The 24,613-nt window shown below is 41.5% G+C and overlaps 17 non-coding genes across 17 annotated transcripts; 15 read left to right on the forward strand and 2 right to left on the reverse strand.

The window, feature by feature from the left end:
• The first annotated feature begins 4,559 nt into the window (after positions 1-4,559).
• trnap-cgg (transfer RNA proline (anticodon CGG)) lies at positions 4,560-4,631 on the forward strand. Its single transcript has one exon. It is a non-coding gene; the product is annotated as a tRNA-Pro (tRNA).
• A 273-nt stretch (positions 4,632-4,904) lies between these two features.
• Positions 4,905-4,976, reverse strand: trnag-ucc (transfer RNA glycine (anticodon UCC)). Its single transcript has one exon. It is a non-coding gene; the product is annotated as a tRNA-Gly (tRNA).
• Positions 4,977-5,968: 992 nt separating this feature from the next.
• Positions 5,969-6,040, forward strand: trnap-cgg (transfer RNA proline (anticodon CGG)). Its single transcript has one exon. It is a non-coding gene; the product is annotated as a tRNA-Pro (tRNA).
• A 261-nt stretch (positions 6,041-6,301) lies between these two features.
• Positions 6,302-6,373, reverse strand: trnag-ucc (transfer RNA glycine (anticodon UCC)). Its single transcript has one exon. It is a non-coding gene; the product is annotated as a tRNA-Gly (tRNA).
• Positions 6,374-7,365: 992 nt separating this feature from the next.
• trnap-cgg (transfer RNA proline (anticodon CGG)) lies at positions 7,366-7,437 on the forward strand. The gene has a single exon. It is a non-coding gene; the product is annotated as a tRNA-Pro (tRNA).
• Positions 7,438-8,771: 1,334 nt separating this feature from the next.
• trnap-cgg (transfer RNA proline (anticodon CGG)) lies at positions 8,772-8,843 on the forward strand. Its single transcript has one exon. It is a non-coding gene; the product is annotated as a tRNA-Pro (tRNA).
• Positions 8,844-10,174: 1,331 nt separating this feature from the next.
• trnap-ugg (transfer RNA proline (anticodon UGG)) lies at positions 10,175-10,246 on the forward strand. The gene has a single exon. It is a non-coding gene; the product is annotated as a tRNA-Pro (tRNA).
• A 1,339-nt stretch (positions 10,247-11,585) lies between these two features.
• trnap-cgg (transfer RNA proline (anticodon CGG)) lies at positions 11,586-11,657 on the forward strand. The gene has a single exon. It is a non-coding gene; the product is annotated as a tRNA-Pro (tRNA).
• A 1,338-nt stretch (positions 11,658-12,995) lies between these two features.
• trnap-ugg (transfer RNA proline (anticodon UGG)) lies at positions 12,996-13,067 on the forward strand. The gene has a single exon. It is a non-coding gene; the product is annotated as a tRNA-Pro (tRNA).
• Positions 13,068-14,397: 1,330 nt separating this feature from the next.
• On the forward strand, positions 14,398-14,469 carry trnap-ugg (transfer RNA proline (anticodon UGG)). Its single transcript has one exon. It is a non-coding gene; the product is annotated as a tRNA-Pro (tRNA).
• Positions 14,470-15,803: 1,334 nt separating this feature from the next.
• trnap-ugg (transfer RNA proline (anticodon UGG)) lies at positions 15,804-15,875 on the forward strand. Its single transcript has one exon. It is a non-coding gene; the product is annotated as a tRNA-Pro (tRNA).
• A 1,335-nt stretch (positions 15,876-17,210) lies between these two features.
• On the forward strand, positions 17,211-17,282 carry trnap-ugg (transfer RNA proline (anticodon UGG)). Its single transcript has one exon. It is a non-coding gene; the product is annotated as a tRNA-Pro (tRNA).
• Positions 17,283-18,614: 1,332 nt separating this feature from the next.
• On the forward strand, positions 18,615-18,686 carry trnap-ugg (transfer RNA proline (anticodon UGG)). The gene has a single exon. It is a non-coding gene; the product is annotated as a tRNA-Pro (tRNA).
• A 1,332-nt stretch (positions 18,687-20,018) lies between these two features.
• On the forward strand, positions 20,019-20,090 carry trnap-ugg (transfer RNA proline (anticodon UGG)). Its single transcript has one exon. It is a non-coding gene; the product is annotated as a tRNA-Pro (tRNA).
• A 1,330-nt stretch (positions 20,091-21,420) lies between these two features.
• Positions 21,421-21,492, forward strand: trnap-ugg (transfer RNA proline (anticodon UGG)). Its single transcript has one exon. It is a non-coding gene; the product is annotated as a tRNA-Pro (tRNA).
• A 1,332-nt stretch (positions 21,493-22,824) lies between these two features.
• trnap-ugg (transfer RNA proline (anticodon UGG)) lies at positions 22,825-22,896 on the forward strand. The gene has a single exon. It is a non-coding gene; the product is annotated as a tRNA-Pro (tRNA).
• Positions 22,897-24,234: 1,338 nt separating this feature from the next.
• Positions 24,235-24,306, forward strand: trnap-ugg (transfer RNA proline (anticodon UGG)). The gene has a single exon. It is a non-coding gene; the product is annotated as a tRNA-Pro (tRNA).
• Positions 24,307-24,613: the final 307 nt, after the last annotated feature.

Raw genomic sequence — 24,613 nt, forward strand, 5'->3', positions numbered from 1 at the left:
AAATAATAGAATTTCAAAGTGATTGTACTCTGAATAGAGACTGGTGTTTCTTAGTCATTTTATATTTAAATCCCACCTGTTCCAATAATTTCTAGTGAAGTTGATCAGTCTTCACGGGAAATGTTTAGGATTTTGACACCATTAAATGTTTCCTCTCCCTTCTCTGTCCCTGTCCTTCAGAACCCATTTGGATACATTTCAAAACATTTCCATCTTCCTGTATACCCAGTTTAAAACTGAATTGAAAAAGGTCCATCCAAATTAAATCCCATAGGCCTTTCCAGTAATCTAATCATTTTAACCTGTGTCATTAGTTTAGTATAGTATACAAAACTATTGGTTAACCACTGTAGAACCTTCAACAAGTTGATGCTGTCTTATCATCTTGTTAGTCAAGACGTAATTCAAACAGATTACAATGTCCAGAATACATAACTTTCCTGCTCAAATTCACTAGTGTTATCTAACTATAAAACCAAACAATAGTGATGTTTGTTCATATCTTTATTTCAAACATCGCACTAGTTGCTTGTTTGCTTCCAACCGCAAATTATGTTATTCTTTTTTATTTTTACAATCTCAAGGCTCAATTTATTCATCAAATAACCTTGTATTGAAACCTTAGTTTTTCAATTTACTAAAATATCTCATCATTAGAGTGCTATAAAGACATTAATAATATATTACCATTCACATACTGTCAACACTCATTAAACATCCATTAGTTTAAGAGTAACCTGTAAAGCAGCAAATGTAGAAAATACATCAGCCAATTCTTATGTCACTTCAATATATTTATTTTGAATACCGAAACAAAGGCTACGTTTTTCTTGAGTCACATGGTTCTCAAAACCCCAAATATGTTGTAATGAACAGAGTTGAACCAAACTTTCTGAATCATTAGCTCCTACTATTTTTCCCTATGACAGTCAAACACCCAAGCTAACGTTTAACTGTGCTGCTTGCAATAATTCTAATTATGTTTCCTCCCTGACGTTTACTGACACCAGCAATATTCAATCAGACATTTGTAAACTAATCCATTCTTCTGCACTTTGGTATATCCATACTAGTGCTTTTGACATCCCACCAAAATAGCCTGAAAAACATTACCAAGCACCCCATTTTACACTATCCCTTCTCTAAATAAATCCACTAACGCATGTTCTTTCCCGTTACATGGTGTGTACTTGCTGGTAGGTCAAGATCACAGGAACTGGACTCTTTTATTCGGAACTCCATTTATAGCCTAATCCAGATACTTTTACTCTTAAAACAGCCGACTATCACTAACTGCTTTCCCCAGTATCGCATTCTCCAAGGACATTTCCGACAAGAGAAAATGAAAAACCCTTCTGGAAAAGAAAGTATACATTTCGTTAGTATTCACAATGTTACCTTTTAGTCAGCAAGCCAATAGTATTACTTTTATACTGAACATTATAATTATAATTCCACTATCCTTACTTCAATCATTAAATGTTTGTTTCAATCCTCCACTATGTTCATAAACTAACTAAAACATTTTAAAAGTTTTAATTTAAATTTGGCAATCCCAATGCTGGCGTTTAACCCAATGAATTCTTTAAACCGACAAACATTTCCTCACGCTCTTTATTCCATTCTACAAGTGTTTTAGCAGTTTCAGAGAACGTCGGCATAAAATGTCTAACAATATTGAAAACCCCTTATGTTTTCCTGAGCATGCGCGGAGAGTTTAGCCATGCCTCAGAACGCATAGTTTCTACCCGATCCCGGGTTAAGTCTTGCCTTCAGAAATTGAAAACCTCAAATATGTTAAACTTTGCTTTGCCTGTTCCTCCAACTAATTTACTAAGGTGGTGATCTCTCATATAAGTTTATTTTCCATCGTTCGACGCCAATAACAAATCATCCTCGTATTTTATCACCACCGAAACTATTGTTTCAATGCAAAAAGTTACCAAGTGGGACTATTTGTAAATCCCATCGGTGCTCTAATAACAGTTAGTAAAACGTGATCTAATACGTCTTCCATCACATAGAAACTGTCATCTCTATTAATCACTCATTGATCGAACGGAGACCATACACCGCTATGTGAAAGTTCCATTCTTACTAAGCTCAAAACGATTAGTTGTTGCTCTATTGAAAAGGATGCAAACTCTTGTAAACTGCATTTCCTGCCACTGCACCAGGCTCCAGTGTCTCCCTACTCACATTCTTCCCACATTCTTCCCATAGTCCCATATTTAAAACAGGGAGCTATCTTCTTACGTTTTGATATTTTATGGTTTTTATGGCTCTACTCACCCCTCGCACGTCTGCGGGGCGAGCAGAGTCACATCTGGCCCCCATCGTAATGTATTTTCTGATGATAGAATGCTGATTTCAAAACACTGGTAAATTGAGCTTCTTATTCTGGTTTCATTTGATTCTATTTATCCAGTTTACCGGGTAATGTTGCCCTTCATTATCCAGTTTGCTCTTTCACATTCAAACCGAATTGGTGGAATTATTGTGCGCTTCTCTCAGCGACTCCATGGCTTTACTAAATTCCATTACTTTAACTTTATTACATCCTATTTATCACACTTTCCCGTCTAATTCAGCTGTTGTTTATATCTACACTTTCTTATCTCTTTATATTTATTCACTTATGATATTCCTACTGTTACTTATATTCCTAATTTATCCTATCTTCTATCCTATCTTTTACCTATTTTCTATACTTGTAGAGTCTCTCCAGACCCTTTCTCTCCTCGATGGTGTAACTTCTTAGGGGTCCTGCAACTACAGTGTTACCCCCCGTTTTCCTCCTACCGTCCTTCGCGGTGCTGTAATATCTCTAGTATATACTACAGACTATACCATGGTATGGTTCTTTATGTATTTGTTGTTACTATTTATTCTATTTTAGTCCTGGTTCCTATTTTTCAGATTTTTCCCCAGACCCTCTCTGTCTCATCTAGTTATCGTAATCTGATCCTTTTTCCCTAAACTGCGGCCTCCTAGGGATCCAGCGGCTATATGACATTTTATTCGTTACTAGTGTTTCTACTGCGCTATGCTATCCGATTCGTGAATACTATAACTTTATATCGCGGTTCGGTATTTTATCTTATTTTATTCTAGCTGACTTTATTTTAACTGTAGTTTATATTTTATTCGTTTGTTTTTCCTATCCTGCCTACACACTATGTGTGTGCGTTTACTGCTTTTTATTGTATCCTATGTATTTTCCAGTTTTATCAGTTTAACAAGCTCAGACAGGCAAATCTCTGGCCACTGGTTGCAAACAGCCACCTCTTGGGCGCAGGACGAGGTGGCTGAATGGTTTAGGCGATGGACTCCATATCTATTGTGATATTCACTAGTTGGCTCAATAACACACTACATTTAGAAAACCTGCAAGAAGTAAGAGCAAATCTGACTTCCACGAACAAGGACATTGATTCCAATGTAATACACTTGAAATGACACCCAGCCCCTAAAACTAGCCAATATCTCATGCTCTGCATTGGCTGGGAATCAAACCCGGGTCAACTGCTTGGAAGGCAGCTATGCTCACCACTATACCACCAATGCTATTTGAAGCTCTGAAGCAACATGGAGACATCGATTCATATCCTGACCGTCATTTTTGTGGAAAGTGAAAATTCTTTGACCAAACGGATCGTTGGTATAGTTGTACTATTATGGCTTAGGGTGAGAGAGGTCCCTGGTTAAAAAATCAATTATTTTAATCAGTACCTGTTACCTTCAGATTAGTCCCGTGACACTTGTGGGGAACGTAGGGCAAAACTGAGAACATTGTGACAAGTGGGGTCACATTAGTTTGGAGGCCAAAGATTTGGGATTCTACAAACAGAAGTTGGCACATAAAGGGTTCCGACTTCAGACGAGTCCCCTGACACTTGTGGGGGACGTAGAGACGAATTGAGAACACCACCGTGTTCGTGAGGGTCTCCCCTTTCCAGGGAGTGGTCATACGATGTTGTAGGTCAAACGGTTCAGAAGCTACAAATGTTTTTGTGAGAGGACCGATTATAGGTATGTCTCATGGTTTGACTAACACCGCTCTAGCTCCACCACCTTTCATTGCAGATGTGGAGGTGTAACATAAACAGTTATGGAGGCTTGAGACAGATACGACGCGTTTCAATCTCTCTAGTTGAAAACTGATCGATTTGAATGGGTATTTTTTACGTTCGTTTACTTTGATTCACGTACTGATGCATCAATTGACTCAAAATAAATGAGCTCCATTCTTTTTGAAGTTTTATTTTTTCATTTTCTCTTTTAAAATATTAATTGACCTCATTTGCTCAATATTCATTTGTCAACACTCATCATCAGTTTGCTGTCGCGGCTTAAGAAGACAGAGTGTGAAAGACACAGCAGATGAAATACAAAAGATTTGAACTGAAGCCTGGTCAACAGTTTGGAAGACTGCTATGCTCAAAAGTATAGCACAAACACTCACATGAGGTTCAATCTTTCCAAGCACCATGGACAAGAACAATTGATATCCTCATTGTCATTGCCGCAGAAAGAAAAACAATTTTATTCTTGTGTAAGGCTCGTTGGTCTAGGGGTATGATTCTCGCTTCGGGTGCGAGAGGTCCCGGGTTCAAATCCCGGATGAGCCCTTTTGCAGATCTTTTAACAAGCTCAGACAGGCAAATCTCTGGCCACTGGTTGCAAACAGCCACCTCTTGGGCGCAGGACGAGGTGGCTGAATGGTTTAGGCGATGGACTGCATATCTATTGTGATATTAACTAGTTGGCTCAATAACGCACTTCATTTAGAAAACCTGCAAAAAGTAAGAGCAAATCTGACTTCCACGAACATGGACATTGATTCCAATGTAATACACTTGAAATGACACCCAGCCCCTAAAACTAGTCAATATCTCATGCTCTGCATTGGCTGGGAATCGAACCCGGGTCAACTGCTTGGAAGGCAGCTATGCTCACCACTATACCACCAATGCTATGTGAAGCTTGCAAGCAACGTGGAGACATCGATTCATATCCTGACCGTCATTTTTGTGGAAAGTGAAAATTCTTTGACCAAAAGGATCGTTGGTATAGTTGTACTATTATGGCTTAGGGTGAGAGAGGTCCCTGGTTAAAAAATCAATTATTTTAATCAGTACCTGTTACCTTCAGATTAGTCCCGTGACACTTGTGGGGAACGTAGGGCAAAACTGAGAACATTGTGACAAGTGGGGTCACATTAGTTTGGAGGCCAAAGATTTGGGATTCTACAAACAGAAGTTGGCACATAAAGGGTTCCGACTTCAGACGAGTCCCCTGACACTTGTGGGGGACGTAGAGACGAATTGAGAACACCACCGTGTTCGTGAGGGTCTCCCCTTTCCAGGGAGTGGTCATACGATGTTGTAGGTCAAACGGTTCAGAAGCTACAATTGTTTTTGTGAGAGGACCGATTATAGGTATGTCTCATGGTTTGACTAACACCTCTCTAGCTCCACCACCTTTCATTGCAGATGTGGAGGTGTAACATAAACAGTTATGGAGGCTTGAGACAGATACGACGCGTTTCAATCTCTCTAGTTGAAAACTGATCGATTTGAATGGGTATTTTTTACGTTCGTTTACTTTGATTCACGTACTGATGCATCAATTGACTCAAAATAAATGAGCTCCATTCTTTTTGAAGTTTTATTTTTTCATTTTCTCTTTTAAAATATTAATTGACCTCATTTGCTCAATATTCATTTGTCAACACTCATCATCAGTTTGCTGTCGCGGCTTAAGAAGACAGAGTGTGAAAGACACAGCAGATGAAATACAAAAGATTTGAACTGAAGCCTGGTCAACAGTTTGGAAGACTGCTATGCTCAAAAGTATAGCACAAACACTCACATGAGGTTCAATCTTTCCAAGCACCATGGACAAGAACAATTGATATCCTCATTGTCATTGCCGCAGAAAGAAAAACAATTTTATTCTTGTGTAAGGCTCGTTGGTCTAGGGGTATGATTCTCGCTTCGGGTGCGAGAGGTCCCGGGTTCAAATCCCGGATGAGCCCTTTTGCAGATCTTTTAACAAGCTCAGACAGGCAAATCTCTGGCCACTGGTTGCAAACAGCCACCTCTTGGGCGCAGGACGAGGTGGCTGAATGATTTAGGACTGCGTATCTATTGTGATATTAACTAGTTCGCTCAAATTCGCACTTCATTTAGAAAACCTGCAAAAAGTAAGAGCAAATCTGACTTCCACGAACATTGATTCCAATGTAATACAGGTGAAATGACACCCAGCCCCTAAAACTAGCGAATATCTCATGCTCTGCATTGGCCGTGAATTGAACCCGGGTCAACTGCTTGGAAGGCAGCTATGCTCACCACTATACCACCAATGCTATGTGAAGCTTGCAAGCAACGTGGAGACATCGATTCATATCCTGACCGTCATTTTTGTGGAAAGTGAAAATTCTTTGACCAAAAGGATCGTTGGTATAGTTGTACTATTATGGCTTAGGGTGAGAGAGGTCCCTGGTTAAAAAATCAATTATTTTAATCAGTACCTGTTACCTTCAGATTAGTCCCGTGACACTTGTGGGGAACGTAGGGCAAAACTGAGAACATTGTGACAAGTGGGGTCACATTAGTTTGGAGGCCAAAGATTTGGGATTCTACAAACAGAAGTTGGCACATAAAGGGTTCCGACTTCAGACGAGTCCCCTGACACTTGTGGGGGACGTAGAGACGAATTGAGAACACCACCGTGTTCGTGAGGGTCTCCCCTTTCCAGGGAGTGGTCATACGATGTTGTAGGTCAAACGGTTCAGAAGCTACAATTGTTTTTGTGAGAGGACCGATTATAGGTATGTCTCATGGTTTGACTAACACCTCTCTAGCTCCACCACCTTTCATTGCAGATGTGGAGGTGTAACATAAACAGTTATGGAGGCTTGAGACAGATACGACGCGTTTCAATCTCTCTAGTTGAAAACTGATCGATTTGAATGGGTATTTTTTACGTTCGTTTACTTTGATTCACGTACTGATGCATCAATTGACTCAAAATAAATGAGCTCCATTCTTTTTGAAGTTTTATTTTTTCATTTTCTCTTTTAAAATATTAATTGACCTCATTTGCTCAATATTCATTTGTCAACACTCATCATCAGTTTGCTGTCGCGGCTTAAGAAGACAGAGTGTGAAAGACACAGCAGATGAAATACAAAAGATTTGAACTGAAGCCTGGTCAACAGTTTGGAAGACTGCTATGCTCAAAAGTATAGCACAAACACTCACATGAGGTTCAATCTTTCCAAGCACCATGGACAAGAACAATTGATATCCTCATTGTCATTGCCGCAGAAAGAAAAACAATTTTATTCTTGTGTAAGGCTCGTTGGTCTAGGGGTATGATTCTCGCTTCGGGTGCGAGAGGTCCCGGGTTCAAATCCCGGATGAGCCCTTTTGCAGATCTTTTAACAAGCTCAGACAGGCAAATCTCTGGCCACTGGTTGCAAACAGCCACCTCTTGGGCGCAGGACGAGGTGGCTGAATGCTTTCGGCGATGGACAGCTAATCTATTGTGATATTAACTAGTTGGCTCAATTAACACACTACATTTAGAAAACCTGCAAAAAGTAAGAGCAAATCTGACTTCCACGAGACATTGATTCCAATGTAATACACTTGAAATGACACCCAGCCCCTAAAACTAGCGAATATCTCATGCTCTGCATTGGCGTGGAATTGAACCCGGGTCAACTGCTTGGAAGGCAGCTATGCTCACCACTATACCACCAATGCTATGTGAAGCTCTGCAAGCAACGTGGAGACATCGATTCATATCCTGACCGTCATTTTTGTGGAAAGTGAAAATTCTTTGACCAAAAGGATCGTTGGTATAGTTGTACTATTATGGCTTAGGGTGAGAGAGGTCCCTGGTTAAAAAATCAATTATTTTAATCAGTACCTGTTACCTTCAGATTAGTCCCGTGACACTTGTGGGGAACGTAGGGCAAAACTGAGAACATTGTGACAAGTGGGGTCACATTAGTTTGGAGGCCAAAGATTTGGGATTCTACAAACAGAAGTTGGCACATAAAGGGTTCCGACTTCAGACGAGTCCCCTGACACTTGTGGGGGACGTAGAGACGAATTGAGAACACCACCGTGTTCGTGAGGGTCTCCCCTTTCCAGGGAGTGGTCATACGATGTTGTAGGTCAAACGGTTCAGAAGCTACAATTGTTTTTGTGAGAGGACCGATTATAGGTATGTCTCATGGTTTGACTAACACCTCTCTAGCTCCACCACCTTTCATTGCAGATGTGGAGGTGTAACATAAACAGTTATGGAGGCTTGAGACAGATACGACGCGTTTCAATCTCTCTAGTTGAAAACTGATCGATTTGAATGGGTATTTTTTACGTTCGTTTACTTTGATTCACGTACTGATGCATCAATTGACTCAAAATAAATGAGCTCCATTCTTTTTGAAGTTTTATTTTTTCATTTTCTCTTTTAAAATATTAATTGACCTCATTTGCTCAATATTCATTTGTCAACACTCATCATCAGTTTGCTGTCGCGGCTTAAGAAGACAGAGTGTGAAAGACACAGCAGATGAAATACAAAAGATTTGAACTGAAGCCTGGTCAACAGTTTGGAAGACTGCTATGCTCAAAAGTATAGCACAAACACTCACATGAGGTTCAATCTTTCCAAGCACCATGGACAAGAACAATTGATATCCTCATTGTCATTGCCGCAGAAAGAAAAACAATTTTATTCTTGTGTAAGGCTCGTTGGTCTAGGGGTATGATTCTCGCTTCGGGTGCGAGAGGTCCCGGGTTCAAATCCCGGATGAGCCCTTTTGCAGATCTTTTAACAAGCTCAGACAGGCAAATCTCTGGCCACTGGTTGCAAACAGCCACCTCTTGGGCGCAGGACGAGGTGGCTGAATGGTTTAGGCGATGGACTCCATATCTATTGTGATATTCACTAGTTGGCTCAATAACACACTACATTTAGAAAACCTGCAAGAAGTAAGAGCAAATCTGACTTCCACGAACATTGATTCCAATGTAATACACTTGAAATGACACCCAGCCCCTAAAACTAGCCAATATCTCATGCTCTGCATTGGCTGGGAATCAAACCCGGGTCAACTGCTTGGAAGGCAGCTATGCTCACCACTATACCACCAATGCTATTTGAAGCTCTGAAGCAACATGGAGACATCGATTCATATCCTGACCGTCATTTTTGTGGAAAGTGAAAATTCTTTGACCAAATGGATCGTTGGTATAGTTGTACTATTATGGCTTAGGGTGAGAGAGGTCCCTGGTTAAAAAATCAATTATTTTAATCAGTACCTGTTACCTTCAGATTAGTCCCGTGACACTTGTGGGGAACGTAGGGCAAAACTGAGAACATTGTGACAAGTGGGGTCACATTAGTTTGGAGGCCAAAGATTTGGGATTCTACAAACAGAAGTTGGCACATAAAGGGTTCCGACTTCAGACGAGTCCCCTGACACTTGTGGGGGACGTAGAGACGAATTGAGAACACCACCGTGTTCGTGAGGGTCTCCCCTTTCCAGGGAGTGGTCATACGATGTTGTAGGTCAAACGGTTCAGAAGCTACAATTGTTTTTGTGAGAGGACCGATTATAGGTATGTCTCATGGTTTGACTAACACCGCTCTAGCTCCATCACCTTTCATTGCAGATGTGGAGGTGTAACATAAACAGTTATGGAGGCTTGAGACAGATACGACGCGTTTCAATCTCTCTAGTTGAAAACTGATCGATTTGAATGGGTATTTTTTACGTTCGTTTACTTTGATTCACGTACTGATGCATCAATTGACTCAAAATAAATGAGCTCCATTCTTTTTGAAGTTTTATTTTTTCATTTTCTCTTTTAAAATATTAATTGACCTCATTTGCTCAATATTCATTTGTCAACACTCATCATCAGTTTGCTGTCGCGGCTTAAGAAGACAGAGTGTGAAAGACACAGCAGATGAAATACAAAAGATTTGAACTGAAGCCTGGTCAACAGTTTGGAAGACTGCTATGCTCAAAAGTATAGCACAAACACTCACATGAGGTTCAATCTTTCCAAGCACCATGGACAAGAACAATTGATATCCTCATTGTCATTGCCGCAGAAAGAAAAACAATTTTATTCTTGTGTAAGGCTCGTTGGTCTAGGGGTATGATTCTCGCTTTGGGTGCGAGAGGTCCCGGGTTCAAATCCCGGATGAGCCCTTTTGCAGATCTTTTAACAAGCTCAGACAGGCAAATCTCTGGCCACTGGTTGCAAACAGCCACCTCTTGGGCGCAGGACGAGGTGGCTGAATGGTTTAGGCGATGGACTCCATATCTATTGTGATATTCACTAGTTGGCTCAATAACACACTACATTTAGAAAACCTGCAAGAAGTAAGAGCAAATCTGACTTCCACGAACAAGGACATTGATTCCAATGTAATACACTTGAAATGACACCCAGCCCCTAAAACTAGCCAATATCTCATGCTCTGCATTGGCTGGGAATCAAACCCGGGTCAACTGCTTGGAAGGCAGCTATGCTCACCACTATACCACCAATGCTATTTGAAGCTCTGAAGCAACATGGAGACATCGATTCATATCCTGACCGTCATTTTTGTGGAAAGTGAAAATTCTTTGACCAAATGGATCGTTGGTATAGTTGTACTATTATGGCTTAGGGTGAGAGAGGTCCCTGGTTAAAAAATCAATTATTTTAATCAGTACCTGTTACCTTCAGATTAGTCCCGTGACACTTGTGGGGAACGTAGGGCAAAACTGAGAACATTGTGACAAGTGGGGTCACATTAGTTTGGAGGCCAAAGATTTGGGATTCTACAAACAGAAGTTGGCACATAAAGGGTTCCGACTTCAGACGAGTCCCCTGACACTTGTGGGGGGACGTAGAGACGAATTGAGAACACCACCGTGTTCGTGAGGGTCTCCCCTTTCCAGGGAGTGGTCATACGATGTTGTAGGTCAAACGGTTCAGAAGCTACAATTTGTTTTTGTGAGAGGACCGATTATAGGTATGTCTCATGGTTTGACTAACACCTCTCTAGCTCCACCACCTTTCATTGCAGATGTGGAGGTGTAACATAAACAGTTATGGAGGCTTGAGACAGATACGACGCGTTTCAATCTCTCTAGTTGAAAACTGATCGATTTGAATGGGTATTTTTTACGTTCGTTTACTTTGATTCACGTACTGATGCATCAATTGACTCAAAATAAATGAGCTCCATTCTTTTTGAAGTTTTATTTTTTCATTTTCTCTTTTAAAATATTAATTGACCTCATTTGCTCAATATTCATTTGTCAACAGTCATCATCAGTTTGCTGTCGCGGCTTAAGAAGACAGAGTGTGAAAGACACAGCAGATGAAATACAAAAGATTTGAACTGAAGCCTGGTCAACAGTTTGGAAGACTGCTATGCTCAAAAGTATAGCACAAACACTCACATGAGGTTCAATCTTTCCAAGCACCATGGACAAGAACAATTGATATCCTCATTGTCATTGCCGCAGAAAGAAAAACAATTTTATTCTTGTGTAAGGCTCGTTGGTCTAGGGGTATGATTCTCGCTTCGGGTGCGAGAGGTCCCGGGTTCAAATCCCGGATGAGCCCTTTTGCAGATCTTTTAACAAGCTCAGACAGGCAAATCTCTGGCCACTGGTTGCAAACAGCCACCTCTTGGGCGCAGGACGAGGTGGCTGAATGGTTTAGGCGATGGACTCCATATCTATTGTGATATTCACTAGTTGGCTCAATAACACACTACATTTAGAAAACCTGCAAGAAGTAAGAGCAAATCTGACTTCCACGAACAAGGACATTGATTCCAATGTAATACACTTGAAATGACACCCAGCCCCTAAAACTAGCCAATATCTCATGCTCTGCATTGGCTGGGAATCAAACCCGGGTCAACTGCTTGGAAGGCAGCTATGCTCACCACTATACCACCAATGCTATTTGAAGCTCTGAAGCAACATGGAGACATCGATTCATATCCTGACCGTCATTTTTGTGGAAAGTGAAAATTCTTTGACCAAATGGATCGTTGGTATAGTTGTACTATTATGGCTTAGGGTGAGAGAGGTCCCTGGTTAAAAAATCAATTATTTTAATCAGTACCTGTTACCTTCAGATTAGTCCCGTGACACTTGTGGGGAACGTAGGGCAAAACTGAGAACATTGTGACAAGTGGGGTCACATTAGTTTGGAGGCCAAAGATTTGGGATTCTACAAACAGAAGTTGGCACATAAAGGGTTCCGACTTCAGACGAGTCCCCTGACACTTGTGGGGGGACGTAGAGACGAATTGAGAACACCACCGTGTTCGTGAGGGTCTCCCCTTTCCAGGGAGTGGTCATACGATGTTGTAGGTCAAACGGTTCAGAAGCTACAATTGTTTTTGTGAGAGGACCGATTATAGGTATGTCTCATGGTTTGACTAACACCTCTCTAGCTCCACCACCTTTCATTGCAGATGTGGAGGTGTAACATAAACAGTTATGGAGGCTTGAGACAGATACGACGCGTTTCAATCTCTCTAGTTGAAAACTGATCGATTTGAATGGGTATTTTTTACGTTCGTTTACTTTGATTCACGTACTGATGCATCAATTGACTCAAAATAAATGAGCTCCATTCTTTTTGAAGTTTTATTTTTTCATTTTCTCTTTTAAAATATTAATTGACCTCATTTGCTCAATATTCATTTGTCAACACTCATCATCAGTTTGCTGTCGCGGCTTAAGAAGACAGAGTGTGAAAGACACAGCAGATGAAATACAAAAGATTTGAACTGAAGCCTGGTCAACAGTTTGGAAGACTGCTATGCTCAAAAGTATAGCACAAACACTCACATGAGGTTCAATCTTTCCAAGCACCATGGACAAGAACAATTGATATCCTCATTGTCATTGCCGCAGAAAGAAAAACAATTTTATTCTTGTGTAAGGCTCGTTGGTCTAGGGGTATGATTCTCGCTTTGGGTGCGAGAGGTCCCGGGTTCAAATCCCGGATGAGCCCTTTTGCAGATCTTTTAACAAGCTCAGACAGGCAAATCTCTGGCCACTGGTTGCAAACAGCCACCTCTTGGGCGCAGGACGAGGTGGCTGAATGGTTTAGGCGATGGACTCCATATCTATTGTGATATTCACTAGTTGGCTCAATAACACACTACATTTAGAAAACCTGCAAGAAGTAAGAGCAAATCTGACTTCCACGAACATTGATTCCAATGTAATACACTTGAAATGACACCCAGCCCCTAAAACTAGCCAATATCTCATGCTCTGCATTGGCTGGGAATCAAACCCGGGTCAACTGCTTGGAAGGCAGCTATGCTCACCACTATACCACCAATGCTATTTGAAGCTCTGAAGCAACATGGAGACATCGATTCATATCCTGACCGTCATTTTTGTGGAAAGTGAAAATTCTTTGACCAAATGGATCGTTGGTATAGTTGTACTATTATGGCTTAGGGTGAGAGAGGTCCCTGGTTAAAAAATCAATTATTTTAATCAGTACCTGTTACCTACAGATTAGTCCCGTGACACTTGTGGGGAACGTAGGGCAAAACTGAGAACATTGTGACAAGTGGGGTCACATTAGTTTGGAGGCCAAAGATTTGGGATTCTACAAACAGAAGTTGGCACATAAAGGGTTCCGACTTCAGACGAGTCCCCTGACACTTGTGGGGGACGTAGAGACGAATTGAGAACACCACCGTGTTCGTGAGGGTCTCCCCTTTCCAGGGAGTGGTCATACGATGTTGTAGGTCAAACGGTTCAGAAGCTACATATGTTTTTGTGAGAGGACCGATTATACGTATGTCTCATGGTTTGACTAACACCGCTCTAGCTCCACCACCTTTCATTGCAGATGTGGAGGTGTAACATAAACAGTTATGGAGGCTTGAGACAGATACGACGCGTTTCAATCTCTCTAGTTGAAAACTGATTGATTTGAATGGGTATTTTTTACTTTCGTTTACTTTGATTCACGTACTGATGCATCAATCAACTCAAAATAAATGAGCTCCATTCTTTTTGAAGTTTAATTTTTTCATTTTCTCTTTTAAAATATTAATTGACTCATTTGCTCAATATTCATTTGTCAACAGTCATCATCAGTTTGCTGTCGCGGCTTAAGAAGACAGAGTGTGAAAGACACAGCAGATGAAATACAAAAGATTTGAACTGAAGCCTGGTCAACAGTTTGGAAGACTGCTATGCTCACAAGTATAGCACAAACACTCACATGAGGTTCAATCTTTCCAAGCACCATGGACAAGAACAATTGATATCCTCATTGTCATTGCCGCAGAAAGAAAAACAATTTTATTCTTGTGTAAGGCTCGTTGGTCTAGGGGTATGATTCTCGCTTTGGGTGCGAGAGGTCCCGGGTTCAAATCCCGGATGAGCCCTTTTGCAGATCTTTTAACAAGCTCAGACAGGCAAATCTCTGGCCACTGGTTGCAAACAGCCACCTCTTGGGCGCAGGACGAGGTGGCTGAATGGTTTAGGCGATGGACTGCGTATCTATTGTGATATTCACTAGTTGGCTCAATAACTCACTACATTTAGAAAAAATTGCAAAAAGTAAGAGCAAATCTGACTTCCACGAGGATATTGATTCCAATGTAATACACTTGAAATGACACCCAGCCCCTAAAACTAGCCAATATCTCATGCTCTGCATTGGCTGGGAATCAAACCCGGGTCAACTGCTTGGAAGGCAGCTATGCTCACCACTATACCACCAATGCTATTTGAAGCTCTGAAGCAACATGGAGACATCGATTCATATCCTGACCGTCATTTTTGTGGAAAGTGAAAATTCTTTGACCAAACGGATCGTTGGTATAGTTGTACTATTATGGCTTAGGGTGAGAGAGGTCCCTGGTTAAAAAATCAATTATTTTAATCAGTACCTGTTACCTTCAGATTAGTCCCGTGACACTTGTGGGGAACGTAGGGCAAAACTGAGAACATTGTGACAAGTGGGGTCACATTAGTTTGGAGGCCAAAGATTTGGGATTCTACAAACAGAAGTTGGCACATAAAGGGTTCCGACTTCAGACGAGTCCCCTGACACTTGTGGGGGACGTAGAGACGAATTGAGAACACCACCGTGTTCGTGAGGGTCTCCCCTTTCCAGGGAGTGGTCATACGATGTTGTAGGTCAAACGGTTCAGAAGCTACATATGTTTTTGTGAGAGGACCGATTATAGGTATGTCTCATGGTTTGACTAACACCGCTCTAGCTCCACCACCTTTCATTGCAGATGTGGAGGTGTAACATAAACAGTTATGGAGGCTTGAGACAGATACGACGCGTTTCAATCTCTCTAGTTGAAAACTGATCGATTTGAATGGGTATTTTTTACGTTCGTTTACTTTGATTCACGTACTGATGCATCAATTGACTCAAAATAAATGAGCTCCATTCTTTTTGAAGTTTTATTTTTTCATTTTCTCTTTTAAAATATTAATTGACCTCATTTGCTCAATATTCATTTGTCAACACTCATCATCAGTTTGCTGTCGCGGCTTAAGAAGACAGAGTGTGAAAGACACAGCAGATGAAATACAAAAGATTTGAACTGAAGCCTGGTCAACAGTTTGGAAGACTGCTATGCTCAAAAGTATAGCACAAACACTCACATGAGGTTCAATCTTTCCAAGCACCATGGACAAGAACAATTGATATCCTCATTGTCATTGCCGCAGAAAGAAAAACAATTTTATTCTTGTGTAAGGCTCGTTGGTCTAGGGGTATGATTCTCGCTTTGGGTGCGAGAGGTCCCGGGTTCAAATCCCGGATGAGCCCTTTTGCAGATCTTTTAACAAGCTCAGACAGGCAAATCTCTGGCCACTGGTTGCAAACAGCCACCTCTTGGGCGCAGGACGAGGTGGCTGAATGGTTTAGGCGATGGACTCCATATCTATTGTGATATTCACTAGTTGGCTCAATAACACACTACATTTAGAAAAATTGCAAGAAGTAAGAGCAAATCTGACTTCCACGAAAAGATATTGATTCCAATGTAATACACTTGAAATGACACCCAGCCCCTAAAACTAGCCAATATCTCATGCTCTGCATTGGCTGGGAATCAAACCCGGGTCAACTGCTTGGAAGGCAGCTATGCTCACCACTATACCACCAATGCTATTTGAAGCTCTGAAGCAACATGGAGACATCGATTCATATCCTGACCGTCATTTTTGTGGAAAGTGAAAATTCTTTGACCAAATGGATCGTTGGTATAGTTGTACTATTATGGCTTAGGGTGAGAGAGGTCCCTGGTTAAAAAATCTATTATTTTAATCAGTACCTGTTACCTACAGATTAGTCCCGTGACACTTGTGGGGAACGTAGGGCAAAACTGAGAACATTGTGACAAGTGGGGTCACATTAGTTTGGAGGCCAAAGATTTGGGATTCTACAAACAGAAGTTGGCAGATAAAGGGTTCCGACTTCAGACGAGTCCCCTGACACTTGTGGGGGGACGTAGAGACGAATTGAGAACACCACCGTGTTCGTGAGGGTCTCCCCTTTCCAGGGAATGGTCATACGATGTTGTAGGTCAAACGGTTCAGAAGCTACAATTGTTTTTGTGAGAGGACCGATTATACGTATGTCTCATGGTTTGACTAACACCGCTCTAGCTCCACCACCTTTCATTGCAGATGTGGAGGTGTAACATAAACAGTTATGGAGGCTTGAGACAGATACGACGCGTTTCAATCTCTCTAGTTGAAAACTGATCGATTTGAATGGGTATTTTTTACGTTCGTTTACTTTGATTCACGTACTGATGCATCAATTGACTCAAAATAAATGAGCTCCATTCTTTTTGAAGTTTAATTTTTTCATTTTCTCTTTTAAAATATTAATTGACTCATTTGCTCAATATTCATTTGTCAACAGTCATCATCAGTTTGCTGTCGCGGCTTAAGAAGACAGAGTGTGAAAGACACAGCAGATGAAATACAAAAGATTTGAACTGAAGCCTGGTCAACAGTTTGGAAGACTGCTATGCTCACAAGTATAGCACAAACACTCACATGAGGTTCAATCTTTCCAAGCACCATGGACAAGAACAATTGATATCCTCATTGTCATTGCCGCAGAAAGAAAAACAATTTTATTCTTGCGTAAGGCTCGTTGGTCTAGGGGTATGATTCTCGCTTTGGGTGCGAGAGGTCCCGGGTTCAAATCCCGGATGAGCCCTTTTGCAGATCTTTTAACAAGCTCAGACAGGCAAATCTCTGGCCACTGAGTTGCAAACAGCCACCTCTTGGGCGCAGGACGAGGTGGCTGAATGGTTTAGGCGATGGACTCCATATCTATTGTGATATTCACTAGTTGGCTCAATAACACACTACATTTAGAAAAATTGCAAGAAGTAAGAGCAAATCTGACTTCCACGAGATATTGATTCCAATGTAATACACTTGAAATGACACCCAGCCCCTAAAACTAGCCAATATCTCATGCTCTGCATTGGCTGGGAATCAAACCCGGGTCAACTACTTGGAAGGCAGCTATGCTCACCACTATACCACCAATGCTATTTGAATCTCTGAAGCAACATGGAGACATCGATTCATATCCTGACCGTCATTTTTGTGGAAAGTGAAAATTCTTTGACCAAATGGATCGTTGGTATAGTTGTACTATTATGGCTTAGGGTGAGAGAGGTCCCTGGTTAAAAAATCTATTATTTTAATCAGTACCTGTTACCTACAGATTAGTCCCGTGACACTTGTGGGGAACGTAGGGCAAAACTGAGAACATTGTGACAAGTGGGGTCACATTAGTTTGGAGGCCAAAGATTTGGGATTCTACAAACAGAAGTTGGCAGATAAAGGGTTCCGACTTCAGACGAGTCCCCTGACACTTGTGGGGGACGTAGAGACGAATTGAGAACACCACCGTGTTCGTGAGGGTCTCCCCTTTCCAGGGAGTGGTCATACGATGTTGTAGGTCAAACGGTTCAGAAGCTACAAATGTTTTTGTGAGAGGACCGATTATAGGTATGTCTCATGGTTTGACTAACACCGCTCTAGCTCCACCACCTTTCATTGCAGATGTGGAGGTGTAACATAAACAGATATGGAGGCTTGAGACAGATACGACGCGTTTCAATCTCTCTAGTTGAAAACTGATTGATTTGAATGGGTATTTTTTACTTTCGTTTACTTTGATTCACGTACTGATGCATCAATTGACTCAAAATAAATGAGCTCCATTCTTTTTGAAGTTTTATTTTTTCATTTTCTCTTTTAAAATATTAATTGACTCATTTGCTCAATATTCATTTGTCAACAGTCATCATCAGTTTGCTGTCGCGGCTTAAGAAGACAGAGTGTGAAAGACACAGCAGATGAAATACAAAAGATTTGAACTGAAGCCTGGTCAACAGTTTGGAAGACTGCTATGCTCACAAGTATAGCACAAACACTCACATGAGGTTCAATCTTTCCAAGCACCATGGACAAGAACAATTGATATCCTCATTGTCATTGCCGCAGAAAGAAAAACAATTTTATTCTTGTCTAAGGCTCGTTGGTCTAGGGGTATGATTCTCGCTTTGGGTGCGAGAGGTCCCGGGTTCAAATCCCGGATGAGCCCTTTTGCAGATCTTTTAACAAGCTCAGACAGGCAAATCTCTGGCCACTGGTTGCAAACAGCCACCTCTTGGGCGCAGGACGAGGTGGCTGAATGGTTTAGGCGATGGACTGCGTATCTATTGTGATATTCACTAGTTGGCTCAATAACTCACTACATTTAGAAAAAATTGCAAAAAGTAAGAGCAAATCTGACTTCCACGAATATTGATTCCAATGTAATACACTTGAAATGACACCCAGCCCCTAAAACTAGCCAATATCTCATGCTCTGCATTGGCCAGGAATCAAACCCGGGTCAACTACTTGGAAGGCAGCTATGCTCACCACTATACCACCAATGCTATTTGAAGCTCTGAAGCAACATGGAGACATCGATTCATATCCTGACCGTCATTTTTGTGGAAAGTGAAAATTCTTTGACCAAAAGGATCGTTGGTATAGTTGTACTATTATGGCTTAGGGTGAGAGAGGTCCCTGGTTAAAAAATCTATTATTTTAATCAGTACCTGTTACCTACAGATTAGTCCCGTGACACTTGTGGGGAACGTAGGGCAAAACTGAGAACATTGTGACAAGTGGGGTCACATTAGTTTGGAGGCCAAAGATTTGGGATTCTACAAACAGAAGTTGGCAGATAAAGGGTTCCGACTTCAGACGAGTCCCCTGACACTTGTGGGGGACGTAGAGACGAATTGAGAACACCACCGTGTTCGTGAGGGTCTCCCCTTTCCAGGGAGTGGTCATACGATGTTGTAGGTCAAACGGTTCAGAAGCTACATATGTTTTTGTGAGAGGACCGATTATACGTATGTCTCATGGTTTGACTAACACCGCTCTAGCTCCACCACCTTTCATTGCAGATGTGGAGGTGTAACATAAACAGTTATGGAGGCTTGAGACAGATACGACGCGTTTCAATCTCTCTAGTTGAAAACTGATTGATTTGAATGGGTATTTTTTACTTTCGTTTACTTTGATTCACGTACTGTTGCATCAATCAACTCAAAATAAATGAGCTCCATTCTTTTTGAAGTTTAATTTTTTCATTTTCTCTTTTAAAATATTAATTGACCTCATTTGCTCAATATTCATTTGTCAACACTCATCATCAGTTTGCTGTCGCGGCTTAAGAAGACAGAGTGTGAAAGACACAGCAGATGAAATACAAAAGATTTGAACTGAAGCCTGGTCAACAGTTTGGAAGACTGCTATGCTCACAAGTATAGCACAAACACTCACATGAGGTTCAATCTTTCCAAGCACCATGGACAAGAACAATTGATATCCTCATTGTCATTGCCGCAGAAAGAAAAACAATTTTATTCTTGTCTAAGGCTCGTTGGTCTAGGGGTATGATTCTCGCTTTGGGTGCGAGAGGTCCCGGGTTCAAATCCCGGATGAGCCCTTTTGCAGATCTTTTAACAAGCTCAGACAGGCAAATCTCTGGCCACTGGTTGCAAACAGCCACCTCTTGGGCGCAGGACGAGGTGGCTGAATGGTTTAGGCGATGGACTGCGTATCTATTGTGATATTCACTAGTTGGCTCAATAACACACTACATTTAGAAAACCTGCAAAAAGTAAGAGCAAATCTGACTTCCACGAATATTGATTCCAATGTAATACACTTGAAATGACACCCAGCCCCTAAAACTAGCCAATATCTCATGCTCTGCATTGGCCAGGAATCAAACCCGGGTCAACTACTTGGAAGGCAGCTATGCTCACCACTATACCACCAATGCTATTTGAATCTCTGAAGCAACATGGAGACATCGATTCATATCCTGACCGTCATTTTTGTGGAAAGTGAAAATTCTTTGACCAAACGGATCGTTGGTGTAGTTGTACTATTATGGCTTAGGGTGAGAGAGGTCCCTGGTTAAAAAATCAATTATTTTAATCAGTACCTGTTACCTTCAGATTAGTCCCGTGACACTTGTGGGGAACGTAGGGCAAAACTGAGAACATTGTGACAAGTGGGGTCACATTAGTTTGGAGGCCAAAGATTTGGGATTCTACAAACAGAAGTTGGCAGATAAAGGGTTCCGACTTCAGACGAGTCCCCTGACACTTGTGGGGGACGTAGAGACGAATTGAGAACACCACCGTGTTCGTGAGGGTCTCCCCTTTCCAGGGAGTGGTCATACGATGTTGTAGGTCAAACGGTTCAGAAGCTACATATGTTTTTGTGAGAGGACCGATTATAGGTATGTCTCATGGTTTGACTAACACCTCTCTAGCTCCACCACCTTTCATTGCAGATGTGGAGGTGTAACATAAACAGTTATGGAGGCTTGAGACAGATACGACGCGTTTCAATCTCTCTAGTTGAAAACTGATCGATTTGAATGGGTATTTTTTACGTTCGTTTACTTTGATTCACGTACTGATGCATCAATCAACTCAAAATAAATGAGCTCCATTCTTTTTGAAGTTTAATTTTTTCATTTTCTCTTTTAAAATATTAATTGACTCATTTGCTCAATATTCATTTGTCAACACTCATCATCAGTTTGCTGTCGCGGCTTAAGAAGACAGAGTGTGAAAGACACAGCAGATGAAATACAAAAGATTTGAACTGAAGCCTGGTCAACAGTTTGGAAGACTGCTATGCTCACAAGTATAGCACAAACACTCACATGAGGTTCAATCTTTCCAAGCACCATGGACAAGAACAATTGATATCCTCATTGTCATTGCCGCAGAAAGAAAAACAATTTTATTCTTGTCTAAGGCTCGTTGGTCTAGGGGTATGATTCTCGCTTTGGGTGCGAGAGGTCCCGGGTTCAAATCCCGGATGAGCCCTTTTGCAGATCTTTTAACAAGCTCAGACAGGCAAATCTCTGGCCACTGGTTGCAAACAGCCACCTCTTGGGCGCAGGACGAGGTGGCTGAATGGTTTAGGCGATGGACTGCGTATCTATTGTGATATTCACTAGTTGGCTCAATAACTCACTACATTTAGAAAAAATTGCAAAAAGTAAGAGCAAATCTGACTTCCACGAATATTGATTCCAATGTAATACACTTGAAATGACACCCAGCCCCTAAAACTAGCCAATATCTCATGCTCTGCATTGGCCAGGAATCAAACCCGGGTCAACTACTTGGAAGGCAGCTATGCTCACCACTATACCACCAATGCTATTTGAATCTCTGAAGCAACATGGAGACATCGATTCATATCCTGACCGTCATTTTTGTGGAAAGTGAAAATTCTTTGACCAAACGGATCGTTGGTGTAGTTGTACTATTATGGCTTAGGGTGAGAGAGGTCCCTGGTTAAAAAATCTATTATTTTAATCAGTACCTGTTACCTACAGATTAGTCCCGTGACACTTGTGGGGAACGTAGGGCAAAACTGAGAACATTGTGACAAGTGGGGTCACATTAGTTTGGAGGCCAAAGATTTGGGATTCTACAAACAGAAGTTGGCAGATAAAGGGTTCCGACTTCAGACGAGTCCCCTGACACTTGTGGGGGACGTAGAGACGAATTGAGAACACCACCGTGTTCGTGAGGGTCTCCCCTTTCCAGGGAGTGGTCATACGATGTTGTAGGTCAAACGGTTCAGAAGCTACAATTGTTTTTGTGAGAGGACCGATTATACGTATGTCTCATGGTTTGACTAACACCGCTCTAGCTCCACCACCTTTCATTGCAGATGTGGAGGTGTAACATAAACAGTTATGGAGGCTTGAGACAGATACGACGCGTTTCAATCTCTCTAGTTGAAAACTGATTGATTTGAATGGGTATTTTTTACTTTCGTTTACTTTGATTCACGTACTGTTGCATCAATCAACTCAAAATAAATGAGCTCCATTCTTTTTGAAGTTTAATTTTTTCATTTTCTCTTTTAAAATATTAATTGACCTCATTTGCTCAATATTCATTTGTCAACACTCATCATCAGTTTGCTGTCGCGGCTTAAGAAGACAGAGTGTGAAAGACACAGCAGATGAAATACAAAAGATTTGAACTGAAGCCTGGTCAACAGTTTGGAAGACTGCTATGCTCAAAAGTATAGCACAAACACTCACATGAGGTTCAATCTTTCCAAGCACCATGGACAAGAACAATTGATATCCTCATTGTCATTGCCGCAGAAAGAAAAACAATTTTATTCTTGTGTAAGGCTCGTTGGTCTAGGGGTATGATTCTCGCTTTGGGTGCGAGAGGTCCCGGGTTCAAATCCCGGATGAGCCCTTTTGCAGATCTTTTAACAAGCTCAGACAGGCAAATCTCTGGCCACTGGTTGCAAACAGCCACCTCTTGGGCGCAGGACGAGGTGGCTGAATGGTTTAGGCGATGGACTCCATATCTATTGTGATATTCACTAGTTGGCTCAATAACACACTACATTTAGAAAAATTGCAAAGAAGTAAGAGCAAATCTGACTTCCACGAACAAGGACATTGATTCCAATGTAATACACTTGAAATGACACCCAGCCCCTAAAACTAGCCAATATCTCATGCTCTGCATTGGCTGGGAATCAAACCCGGGTCAACTGCTTGGAAGGCAGCTATGCTCACCACTATACCACCAATGCTATTTGAATCTCTGAAGCAACATGGAGACATCGATTCATATCCTGACCGTCATTTTTGTGGAAAGTGAAAATTCTTTGACCAAACGGATCGTTGGTATAGTTGTACTATTATGGCTTAGGGTGAGAGAGGTCCCTGGTTAAAAAATCAATTATTTTAATCAGTACCTGTTACCTACAGATTAGTCCCGTGACACTTGTGGGGAACGTAGGGCAAAACTGAGAACATTGTGACAAGTGGGGTCACATTAGTTTGGAGGCCAAAGATTTGGGATTCTACAAACAGAAGTTGGCAGATAAAGGGTTCCGACTTCAGACGAGTCCCCTGACACTTGTGGGGGACGTAGAGACGAATTGAGAACACCACCGTGTTCGTGAGGGTCTCCCCTTTCCAGGGAGTGGTCATACGATGTTGTAGGTCAAACGGTTCAGAAGCTACAATTGTTTTTGTGAGAGGACCGATTATAGGTATGTCTCATGGTTTGACTAACACCTCTCTAGCTCCACCACCTTTCATTGCAGATGTGGAGGTGTAACATAAACAGTTATGGAGGCTTGAGACAGATACGACGCGTTTCAATCTCTCTAGTTGAAAACTGATCGATTTGAATGGGTATTTTTTACGTTCGTTTACTTTGATTCACGTACTGATGCATCAATTGACTCAAAATAAATGAGCTCCATTCTTTTTGAAGTTTTATTTTTTCATTTTCTCTTTTAAAATATTAATTGACCTCATTTGCTCAATATTCATTTGTCAACACTCATCATCAGTTTGCTGTCGCGGCTTAAGAAGACAGAGTGTGAAAGACACAGCAGATGAAATACAAAAGATTTGAACTGAAGCCTGGTCAACAGTTTGGAAGACTGCTATGCTCAAAAGTATAGCACAAACACTCACATGAGGTTCAATCTTTCCAAGCACCATGGACAAGAACAATTGATATCCTCATTGTCATTGCCGCAGAAAGAAAAACAATTTTATTCTTGTCTAAGGCTCGTTGGTCTAGGGGTATGATTCTCGCTTTGGGTGCGAGAGGTCCCGGGTTCAAATCCCGGATGAGCCCTTTTGCAGATCTTTTAACAAGCTCAGACAGGCAAATCTCTGGCCACTGGTTGCAAACAGCCACCTCTTGGGCGCAGGACGAGGTGGCTGAATGGTTTAGGCGATGGACTGCGTATCTATTGTGATATTCACTAGTTGGCTCAATAACACACTACATTTAGAAAACCTGCAAAAAGTAAGAGCAAATCTGACTTCCACGAATATTGATTCCAATGTAATACACTTGAAATGACACCCAGCCCCTAAAACTAGCCAATATCTCATGCTCTGCATTGGCCAGGAATCAAACCCGGGTCAACTACTTGGAA

The sequence above is a fragment of the Salmo salar genome, chromosome ssa22 (assembly GCF_905237065.1).
Source record: "Salmo salar chromosome ssa22, Ssal_v3.1, whole genome shotgun sequence".
NCBI lineage: Eukaryota > Metazoa > Chordata > Actinopteri > Salmoniformes > Salmonidae > Salmo > Salmo salar.